This window comes from Fukomys damarensis, unplaced genomic scaffold (assembly GCF_012274545.1).
Source record: "Fukomys damarensis isolate Sample0158 unplaced genomic scaffold, DMR_v1.0_HiC HiC_scaffold_17, whole genome shotgun sequence".
NCBI lineage: Eukaryota > Metazoa > Chordata > Mammalia > Rodentia > Bathyergidae > Fukomys > Fukomys damarensis.
In genome coordinates this window covers 76,812,475-76,823,761 of record NW_022900929.1, presented here as the reverse complement: position 1 = coordinate 76,823,761, position 11,287 = coordinate 76,812,475, and the positions used below count along the sequence as shown (strand labels likewise).

General features: G+C 51.5%; 1 long non-coding RNA gene across 1 annotated transcript in view; it reads left to right on the top strand.

Annotated features, from left to right (window-relative positions):
- Window positions 1–7,648: 7,648 nt before the first annotated feature.
- Window positions 7,649–11,287, top strand: part of LOC104867926 — a 14,494-nt gene continuing 10,855 nt past the window's right edge. Inside the window, exon 1 of the long non-coding RNA XR_781891.2 lies at window positions 7,649–7,743. This is a non-coding gene — a long non-coding RNA (uncharacterized LOC104867926). The remainder of the gene's footprint in view (window positions 7,744–11,287) is intronic.

Here is an 11,287-nt window from a genome sequence, read left to right as displayed (position 1 = left end):
TTTTAGTGACCGCACTCTTTTGACTTTGAGGGCATGATCGTTTGAGTCAGCCTCATGACAGTCTCCAATGAGGTCTACATTGTTTTCCTGAGTGTGATGAAGGCATCTTTTCAAATATGAGGAGTACTTTGTACAGTGGTTGTCTGTCTGCTACAGCGTTTACATCATGGTTCACATTACACCAGAGGAAGACCATTTTAGAGTGGGTTTGTAGAGAACTCTCCAGCCCCAAGATATCACCCAGGAACCCCAAATTAGAGAGAGTTCTAGAGGCAGTTTTAAAACAATCTGTGGTCATGCATTATTTATTCTTAAAACTAATGTGTTTCAACAAGCCCATTGCGATATCACTCACATGCCAATCCATTTATTCCGATAAACTGTACAGTGATGATCTATTAGTGTATTCATCAAATTATGTGACCATCACCCTGATCTACTTGAATATTCTTATTACGTGTCCCTTAACTGTCACTCCCCACTCCCCCATGCTACCACATTTCCCCCTCTTGGGAAACCTCTAGTCTACCTGCTGTCTCCACAGACCTGTTCATTCCGGACATTTCACAGAATGCCATCGCGTCTTTGTGGTCTCTTCTGTCCGACTTCTCCTCTTACCCAGAGTCCCTCTCTGCTCTAGTGCGTGCCCAAGCTTTGTGATTTTGTGGCTGAGTAATATCCCACTCTGTGCATCTCACATTGTACCTATGCGTTCATCAGTTGGTGGGTGTTAGGGTCATTTCCACCTTAGGTTCTGCAGATAGCACTGCTGTCAACGATCACGCGTAGGTTTTGTGTGGGTGGATGTTTCCGTTTCTCCTTGGTGCCCCAGGTCCCAGGTCTTGCTGGGCTGGGTGCTGAGTGATAAGGAAGCAATGTGTCATTCCCCACAGTGATATGTCCTCTCACTTGCCCACCAGACATGTATGAGGTTTCCAATTTCTCCATATTCTAGGTGAGGCTCATTTCTGTGTCTATTTTTTTTTTTTAATTAGAGCCATCACAGTGGCATGAAATGATACGTCACTATAGTTTTGATTTACAGTTCCCTAACAATTTGGTTATTAAAACTCAGTGTTTTGAGGGCCGGGGATTTAGCTCAGTGGTTCGGTGGGCTGCCTTGCAAGCGCAAGGACCGGAGTTCAATCCCCGGTACCAAAAAAACAAAACAAAAAAAAACCCTCAGTGTTTTGAAACAGACATTCGGTGCACAGGACAAGGCCGGGCAGCAGCGTGGTGTCACTGCTAAGAGCCCAGATGCTGCGGCCCACTGGATATGCCTCTTAGATAAGTTCGGAACGTCTCTGCACTTTAGCTTCCTTGTATACAAGGTGGGATTGTTAGCTCCTACAGCTGGGGTGAAGATGAACTGAAATACGAGGCATAAAGCTCTTGGCAGGGTCCCTGGCCAGCGTGAGCAGCCAGAATTTAATTCCCGTAACTTCCGCAGCACTTCCTGGCTTCGCATCCCAAAAGGCCCTGTCCTCATTGTTAGCTGATTACTCCCCAAGTGGAACAAAAATTCTGCAAGGAGGGCTAGGGCCCTCCCCGTCCCCTGAAAGTTCCCACGTTACTTTTTGCAGTCCAAATAGGGAGCATGAAGCCGTTTGGGGAAAGTTCATGAAGTTGGCTGATGGATAGGGCTGGGAAGAGCAGGCAGATGTGAAAAGAAGATGGTTTGGATGAGAGAGGAGGAGAAGAGCATGCACAGCCACGGGGAAAGGTCCTGGCCTTGACGGCCCCGCACTGAGTCCGGTTGGAAGGAATGATTGGGAAGGAAAGGAAATGGGCGATGTACAGCTGCAAAGGCAGGGGCCAGCCTTCGCTGGGCTCCCAGGCCTGTGCCGGGGCCCTGTCCTCATTCTGGTGCCCGCGGTCTCAGGGAGGGTGGGCTGGGGTGCCAGGTGGGGGGAGGGGAGGCTGGGCATGTTGCAGGCTCAGTCCCAACTCCCTGAGCCTGGCCTGATCTGGGCAAGTTTGCAGCAGAGATGCAGATAGGAAGGAGCTCCTGCAGCTTAGGCCTTGGCAGGCGTCCTGAAAGAGTTATGAGACGGAGCCGGAAGAGTGCAGGCGAACGGAAGACCCACTGTGGGGTCTGGTCTCCAGTGGCCTTCAGAGGAGTCCGCCAAGGGAGACAGCTTCCTCTTCCTGGTCTCCAGACATGGTCATCACTCTCTTGGGGGTCCTTAGCCCCCGACGAACAACGGAGACGAATTTGGTCACAGTTGTTTTCGGTATCCAGAGTGCTGCTGCTTTCCCACCTGCTCTGACAGCCCCAGCAGTCCCCACCTCTCCGCTGGCTCCGCTTTCTTTCTCATCCTAAACTGAGACGCAGAGCACAAGCGGGGCGCGCCGGGACCTCTGTGAGTGAGTGGGGACGCTGGAACGGTCGCTGGTTCTGTGCGCTCACGCTTTCTCTGAAGACAAAGGGACCTCTCTTCTGCTATAAAGAATGAGCAGATGCTAATTTATAGTCACTTTACTTCTCATTAAATGATGATTGGAAGTAATACAGGGCCCTGATAAAGGCCACCCACAAACTCCTAAATTAGAAATATCTGCCCAATTGTCCTCAGACTTTTAAATCCCACTTAGCGGCTGGTGACCTTTCCCGTGCCTGGTGTAAGAAACACTTGAATCTTTCTGGGTTTCCTGAGTATTAAAAAAAACAAAACAAAACTGGTTTTCTGGAAGATAACTGGGAAAGGTGAAGGCTCAGTCAGCTGCCAGAGCAGGGCAAACACCAACCCCAGCTGAGAGGGCTTCCCCAGTCCAGCCTTCCTGCCTGTGCTCTGGGGTTCACAGTAAGGCACATCATGTCCTTGCATGGTCACGCTGCTGTTGGCACAGGGAGGGCCCCTCTCATATCCCCGGAGCCTGGCTCACCAGGCTCAGGGAGTCGTTGGTCCTGAAAGCACCAATAAGGGTAATGTGTTGAAGGAAAATTCTGTGCCAGCATTGATGGCAGTGGGTGAGATTGAAGAACAACCTTGAAAACACCGCGAGAATACCTGGAAAAGGTCAAGAACACTTGGCCCCCTGTGCCATTTCTGCCTTCACTGCTTTCCTGTGCTTTGTGGGGGCTCATGGCCAGGCAAATGTGTTGGTTTTTCTGAATGAGAGGCACCAACCAGGGAGCAGGAGTTAGGGTTTGAGAAGTTTCCAAGGAAGGCAAGGAAGAAGGATGTATGGAGGACATGCAGGGCAGGAGTGGTTTAGGCTGAGATGGTTCCAGCCAGTTTAATGGAAAATAGTGTGAAAAAAGAAACAGAAGAAAGAGTGTACAGCAGAGCCTGAATGAGTCGGGCAGCCTCGAGGTTGGTTAATGATAAATAGAACGCGACAGATGTTCAGACCAGGGCACCTGTGCTCTCTGTCCAAGGAGCTGCCCCAAGGAGTCCTGGACTCAGGGTCTAAAAACTGTTTCTCACCGGATATTTCCTAGCTGCGTGATCATGTGATACCTTTCCGCCTCAGTCCCCTCCAGAGTAAGCACTCATGAGCGCTGCTGCTGATGATAGGAATATCCAACCACAGTATCACTGCAGGGTCCAGGTGAGATGGCTTGGGATGGGAAAGCATTTTGTAAGCCGTACCCTGGTCTAATGTAAGACGTGACTACACACGTCCTTGATCCTCGTGACTCATATTAACCTGGCCGGTCAGAAATGACCGAGTGACCTTTGAAGAGGTCCACTCTCTCGCTTCCTGCTTCATGGTGACTTCACAGTGACTTGGACTGCGTCAGCAAGTTAGCTTAGCCGGCTTCTGCTGTGGAGCGGCAGCAGAGACAGGGGACGCCCCTAGAAACGGATATCTTTGTGCCTCGCAAGCTCTAAGGGTCTGCAGTGGGTGGAGATGCACATACGTCAGGGACAGTGCAGAAAGCAGACCTGGCCCCCTCTCCTTCTGTTCCCTTTACCCAGGCAAGTGGCTCTTGCCCACTCATCTCACCTAGCGGGTGGAGGTCATTCGGCTGGAAACCTACTTTGTACTCCTCTGCGTTACTTGCCAGGACGGGTGAGAGAGGGTGACGTGAAGAGCTCAGAGTTAAAGAATGCTAAAGACAAGTGCTCCGGGTGCGTCCCGGTTGTACTTCGAGGTGTCTTGTGCTGGAAATAAATGGAGTCTCAAGTCAGAAGAGCCATGTTCAAGTCCCGACATGGCCTCTACCTATGGGTGTGGCCTTGGGAAAATTACTGAGCTCTCGGGTCTGTATGCCTGAGCCCACTGCCCTCCCTGCCTCGGACTCCAGCCCCAACCTCTCCATCCGTGGGCAGGTTATGAGGCCCTGTGGGTTATTCAAGCGGGAAACACTCACTCTATCCTTGTCCAGGATGGAGGAGCACAACGCACATGACAGGGCTTTATAAACTATAAAATGCTAGACCTGCTCTAATGTACACACCTGTTTTTCTCTCACTATTGTCCACACTGTGCACAGAGATGGCACAAGTGGTCTTTTGGCACAAGGTCCACCCACGTTTGCATGCTGTCTAGACCCTAGAGAGCTCTGGTTTGCTTAGCCAGTGGTCCACAACCTTTAAAATCCAGTTGCTCTTGTGACTGAGGTGCTGTGAGGAAATAAAATGTGTGTCGTGTCCCGGCTAGGGCTCAGGCCTGTGCTGCCCCTGTCAGGAAGGCAGCAGCTGCCAGCACTGGCTTTGAGCATCTCCACTGGGCACTTTCTGTCCTCTGTGTGGCAGCTGCAGCACCCCCGGTGAGAGGCGAGTGTGTTGGAAGTGGTTCAGGAAGGTCTCGGTGGGGCAGTCCCATCAGTCCACCTGGTAGCTGGTTCTCTTCAAGACCACAGTTACCTGAGCAGCATCTGCTGAGCCCAAATACTGCACTTTAAAAACCTCCTGAACCCGAACAAGGACATCTGTTTTCTTCCCTGGGAGCTTCTCGATCCCTTGTGGAAAGCAGTGTTCTTAGCCACTCTCAGAGGTGGGCTTTCCTTCCCTGAGTAGACCACTGGTTCAAATACAAGTGGCACTTGCTGGCTTCAGTTGACTGATGGCTTCGAGGTGCCCCTGGCCCAGTACGCTGAGAGACATGGAATTTGCATTTAGCATGGTGTCCTGCCATCCAGAGACAATCTGTCCTCACACGGCCAGGACTCTGCACCCACCTTTGGGAAGCTGACGTCTCTCAGCACTCCGGAGGCAGTGCCGCCATGTTTTCTCCTTCACTGGCAGGTGACAGCCGGCCAGTGCTTCTCAACTCACCGGACATGGCTGCCATTTTTACTTTGAGACTTGGTGACTCGGGATGATATTTTTCTAACTAAGCTTTTAGGGCACTGGTTACAAAACCATACAGAAGAGGCCTTATGTTTAATAAGGCTGGGCTTTTATCTTGGCTTTCCTACTAATTAGCCAGATGACTTTGGGCAAGACATTTACATTGTATAAGTCCTCATTCTTGCTCTGTGGAGATAAAGATTGTTGGACTCCAGCCATTACTGGATGTTGTGGTACCTGGTGGTCCTTTCTAGGTGGTCATTCTCCTGTTCTAAGAATTGGATGGGACAAATGAAGTACATATGTAAAAATTAACACTTATTAATGAATGGTAAAAGAGGAAGAAAAGAAGTGGAAGGGACATCCTCCAAAGAACTGCCCTGAAGAGAAGAGAAAACACGTAAGAGTGAGAGATCAGAGGCCATTGGTGCCCGCTGCCTTTTATATCCTCCTTCCGGTGTCAGATCAGTGCCTACTGGTGCACTGGCTCTGTGCGTGCACCCTGGCCTTGATAGACAGGTCTCCGTGATTGACAAGTCATGCCTGATTGTCCAGCCACTCTGCCATGCCCTGATCTCCCGCCTCAAAATGAGCCAAATGAGTATGATTATTGAGTGATATTTAAGTGATAGATTATCACCATGGAATCATTATCCTTATAGCTACTGGGAGTTGGAAAGTACAGTTTGAGTTCCTTGGGTCTGGTGAACAGGTCTCATGATTCTTGCTCCCTGCACCTAACCCTCCCTCCTCACTGTACTGGGGGTTAAACCCAGGCTTTTTCATGAATGGGATCAACACCCTTATAAACCAGCCCACAAGGCCACTCTTCTGTTTTTCCTCCATGCGAGGACACTGCACAAAGGTGATGTCTTTGAACCAGAGAGTGGGTCCTCTCCAGACAGTGACTCTGCTAGCACCCTGATCCTGAAGGTCTCAGTCTCCAGGAACATGGGCAATGGATTTCTGTGGTTTATAAACGATCAAGTTTATGTTATTTTGTTTCATCAGTCTAAACAGACTGAAAATGCCTCATGCACATGCGTCATATGCATGAGAGAGAGAGAGAGAGAGAGAGAGAGGGAGGAGAGAGGAGAACAAGGAGGAAACAGGTGATACCATGACCAGGGCTTGACAAGTAACAGTTGTTTGACTGATTGCTTCAGTTGACTGAGCATCACTGTAGCATCTCGTGAGGTCTTCTGTGTCAGTTCAGTTTAGATGACACTGAGATAAGCAGGGCCTCAGTGCTGTGCAAGAGACAAAAATGCAGAGAACTCAGTCATCTCTGCTCTCAGGATTTACAAAGCTGTTAATCCCATCTTTCTTGAAGCTGCCCTGCCCTAAGGGCAGAAGGGCATCTTGTCGAGGCCCTACCTGGGAGGGGACTGTGTTCCTGGAAAGATTTACGAGTCACGAGGCCCGTCTGGCCCCCAGAGGCTTGAGATCTGCAGTTAGTGCACCCAGGACAAATGGCACAGCTCAAGGATATGCTTGGCTCAGGGCAGACTGGTGGGAAGCAGGACAGGGTTCACGAGCAAGCTTGGTCCTGTGGGCGTTTGTCAGAGTGCTGGTTTACACAATGACATGCTATACCTAGTAGGAAGGCTCCAGCCTCAGCAGAGGGGACGGCCGCTCCTGTCCATCTCTGTGGGCTTTGACACCACAGGATAAGTAATGTTCAGATTCAGCTTCTGACAAGGCTGCGTCTGCGGCCTCATCAGCCGCCATTGCCATGGCCCGGTAGATGTTTCCGGCACTAGTTCCTTTGACAGATGTTTATCAGATGTGTGCAGTGTGCCAGGGACTGCTCAAACGTGTGACGAAGGGAGAGAAAACAGGCACGATCATCGCTCTCATGAGGCTTTACGTTTACCATGAAGGAAATACAGGGGTGAAAATGATCCGTGGGATGGGAATATATACACAGCAGCAAGAGCAGAGGGAAGGGGAAGAGGGAGAGGTCAGGGAGACCCAGGGAAGAGCGGAGGTTTACAGCAGCACAATCTGCAAGGCTCTGCGGACAGCGGAACCCTAGATGACAGGCCCGTGCCCCCTGGCAGTTGGAGGGAGGCTGTGTCTGGAGTGCAGAGCGAGGAGGAGAAGGAGGCAGAGAGGAGCTTGGTGGAAGGGAAGAGCCTTCCAAGGTCAAAGTCAGGGCTGCAGGCTTTCAGCACACGAAAGCGGAGAAGGTGAAGGGGGGGCGGGTGTGCAGCTTGAGACAAGCTTGCTGCTGGCCAAAGAGGGACTGAGTGGCCCTGGCTGCAGAGGTCCCAGAGGAGCCTCTGCTGGCATCTAGGAGAGAGGAGGTGGCCACCTTGCCCTGGGCAGTGGCTGTGGAGGGCAGGAGGTGGAGAGGTGAAGTGAGGTTGTGGAGTCCAGCTGGGGAGAAGGCGGAGAGAGGGATGGGGCAGAGTCCAGCTTGGCTTGGCCTTCGGGGAGGGACAGAGTTGGCAGGCACAGGCAGAGAGGGGCAGGAAGCTGTTTATTCCTCGTTCCTGTGAGTACTGCACTAAGCCTAATCTGCCCAGCTACTTTCAACTTTAAGCAGTTTTGCTTTAGATTTTCACTCTGTGAGGCTGGGTAGCTTCTGGATTCGCTGGCTCTGATTTCCAGGTCTAGGAGTGCGTTTGGAGGGGGGGCGGGAGCAAAGAGGCTTAGCTGCGGGGCTCCACCCTCGCCTCCTTTGGAATGTGGGTTTCACGTCCCTTTCTCCTCACCAACTTTCGCCAGTGACCCAGCAAGTTTTGCCACCCAGGTTGCTCCAGACCTTCTGGTGTTCGATTTCTGGTTCATTGGTGGCTCACCTCAGGCAGTTGGTCACACTTCTTCCTGGCTGAACATCTCACCTGCCTTGGAGGCACCTTCAGGAAGGGAGGGCTGGGACTCAACTTCAGGAAGCTTGGGGTTTTTCCTCTCATTCAGCTGAGGCAAAACAGGGACCCATGTCACCCCAGCCCTTTAGAGATTCAAGTTTTTGGAGCCCAGCGTCCTACACTGACAGTTTGTGGTACTTTGCGTGTATGAAAGGCAGTTTGGTGAGTGAGAGGGAGAAAAGACCTTGAGATTTGATGGGAAATCTTTTTATTTCTGTAAAGTTTACTGCTGTTAAACTGTGCATCCATTGTCTAGCCACCTAACCAAACAGTAAATGAAAATTTATTGAGCATTTACTATGTGCCAGGCAATGGGCACATCAGTGAGGAACAAGACCAGTTGTGGCTTCCAGGGCATCTCAAGTCCTGACATGGAGCCTCAGACGGTCCAGGAGGCTGAAGGGGGACAGGGAGGGAAGTGGCATGGGGTGCTGGTTGGTGGCACCACCACCAGCATCTAGAATGTTCTGTCATTGTTTCCCTGGATGTTGTTTCAGGGCTTATTTTTGGTATTGGGGATCAAACTCGGGCCTTTGAGCTTGCAAACCAGGCAGCAGAACCACTGGACTTTTGTTGAGTTAAAATTTCACATCCATTTGGTACTTGGCCCCCATTTTAACCCTGTTTGTTTAAATATTTACAATCTCCCCCGGCCAGAGAAGAAGCCTGATGCTGCAGTGAGGTGCATCAGGCAGATGAGTGAATCGTGTGGCCACACCTGAGCCCTCACAGGCACAGGTGTCCTGGAAAAGAAGCCAGGACAGACCGCCAAGTCAGGCGGGGAGACAACCACGCAGACGGTAACAGCGCAGTGATTCACTTGGAGACTGTTCTAGAAGAAGACATTCAGACTGGGCGTGGAAAGACGGGTGAATTGTGAGGCAGCGGGAGAAACCCTGTAGGGACGGAGAGCTGCCGATGGGAAAATTATGGAGGCTTGGAAGAAAGCGACTTGTGCAGGGGAAGCGAAACGGGGGGCGGGTAGCAGGATGGCACTGGGAAGGCGGTGGAAGTCATTCCAAGTCCAGGTCCAGGGCTGCCCATTCTGCGGGGGATGAGAAACAGTTTCAGCTTTTCTCAGTGTAGACCAAGGGTAGGTTCACGTCTTAGAAGCACCGCTGAGGGACACTGGGTCTCACAGGAGAGCACAGGGCCTCAGCGGCAGAGTCACGCGCATTCTGTGACCACAGCAAAGCCGCCCACCCCCCGCAGACTCTCAGGAGGTCGGAGGGCCCAGCAGTGGGCACGTTCACATACTAAAATCCAGGCTCGGTCTTTGCTGATGATCTCTGTGACCTTTGCTTACAGCGCATGGAAGGGGAGGTGGAGGCTGGAGGGGTGAGGCAGTCTGCCAACCTCGCAAACTGAGCAATCACTGGCAGGGGTCGTGAGACCCCTGCACGTCAGTTTCGGGGTTCAGTTCTCCGCACCGGAAGGTGTGTGGGAGGACAGAATTGTTTTGCAGGGCTCTGGAAGTTCCGTGCCCTGGTCAAGGTCAGTTTAGCATTCTTATTAACATACGGTGGGTAATGGATGTCTAAAAGTCTGAGGGCATAAATATTGTAATGTAGCCATACAGTGTTGCTGTTTCTTTCAGAGCCGCACTGCAATTTTTATTTACTTTTATGTGCTGCTGGCGCAGGGCCACAAGGTTTTCCATCAACCGAAGTGGCTACTGATGGAGCCGATGAGCTGGCTCGCCTGGTGCTGAAGGGAGACCTGTCTCTAAGCAGGTATCCGGATGGAGATGAGCTGGTGGATGATTCAGCGGGGAAAACACTCGGGAAAGCGATGCTGTCCACCGGGCTGGGCTTCCTGACTCAGCGCTTTGCTCTATTTAAGTCGTGAATTATCCACTCTTTTCTAGACTGATCATCTCTCCTGCTGGTAAAGGGACAGTGCTCTCCTGGTCCCCGACCTAAGACCGATGCACCACAATTCCCTGAGCCAGCACTCAGGTGGACTCTGGAGACAAAATCTATGAAGGCAGAGAGGGCCAGGCAGGCCTGGTGCGGTGGACGCTTGCCTTGTGCAGAATGCAGTGGCTCCCACGATGGCCCAGGGACAACTTAGCTGCTTTTACCCCACACATTTTGCAACCCATTCCATTCTCACGCTGCTCCTGGAAAGCAGCTGCAGGATCCGTTTATCAGATGCAGAAACTGAGGTGCAGAAAATTTAAAGGTCTGCCCAAGCTCACCAGGAATGAGCTAACTGCCATACAGAGTTAGGCTCCCATGGGCCTGCATAGAACTGCCTGCTAAACAGCAGCTCTGATGGCCCTTTTGGAGGGGAGGGGACAGATGTCTTCTATGGAGATCCACCCGGGACAGTGTTCTGAGCCCTGGATAGGCATCGCAGATATTTGAGGGACTTGTTCAGAAGCCCTGGTGTGAGGAGACAGAGCCTGCTATTCTCCCTCTTCTCTGAGGCTCTAGGAGACAGGCTTCAGGATCTGTAAGTGCCTGGTCCACTCTTCCTTCACAGCTGAAAAAATCACTCCAGGTCCTTGATAGCCAGGGGCCAATATCTGTGCGAATGTGACAGACTTGATGTGTCTCCCAGGCTGATGCCTCCTCCTGGGATCCCTGGGGGGAACCTTGCCTGCAGACCCTGATGTGGCGCTGGTTCCTCAGGTGTTCGTGTCCGTGGTGTCATGCCAGGGGGTGAGTGAGTTAGCAGCATGGCAGTGGACCAGAGGGTTAGGTCAGCACGATGTAACCGGGCTGGCAGAGTCACAAAGTTCTTTGTTAGTGCAACACTGAGAGATTTTAAAAAGAAAATCATCAAGACCAGCACACCTGTGCTTGGGCATGTGGAGGATCCTCCTGCAGAGAGAGGACAGGACCTCCCTGCAGGCCCTTGATTAGCAAGACTAGGGAAAATAACAAATCCAATTCCCAAACTGTCTTCCTTCTCCAGCCTCTGGTGCTGTGTCTATGCCTTTTCCTTGGCTGGGCACTCTTTCCCTGCTCAGCCGCTCATGAGACAATTTTACCTCCGTGAGTAAGATGCTGCACTGGTCAGTTTTCCCTTACTGGGACAAGATATCTGACGTGCACAATTCAGAGAGGAAAAGGTGGGCCAGGGATTTAGCTCAGTGGTGCTTCACAGGCACAAGGACCCAAGTTTGATCCCCGGTACCAAAAAAAAAAAAAAAAAAAAAAA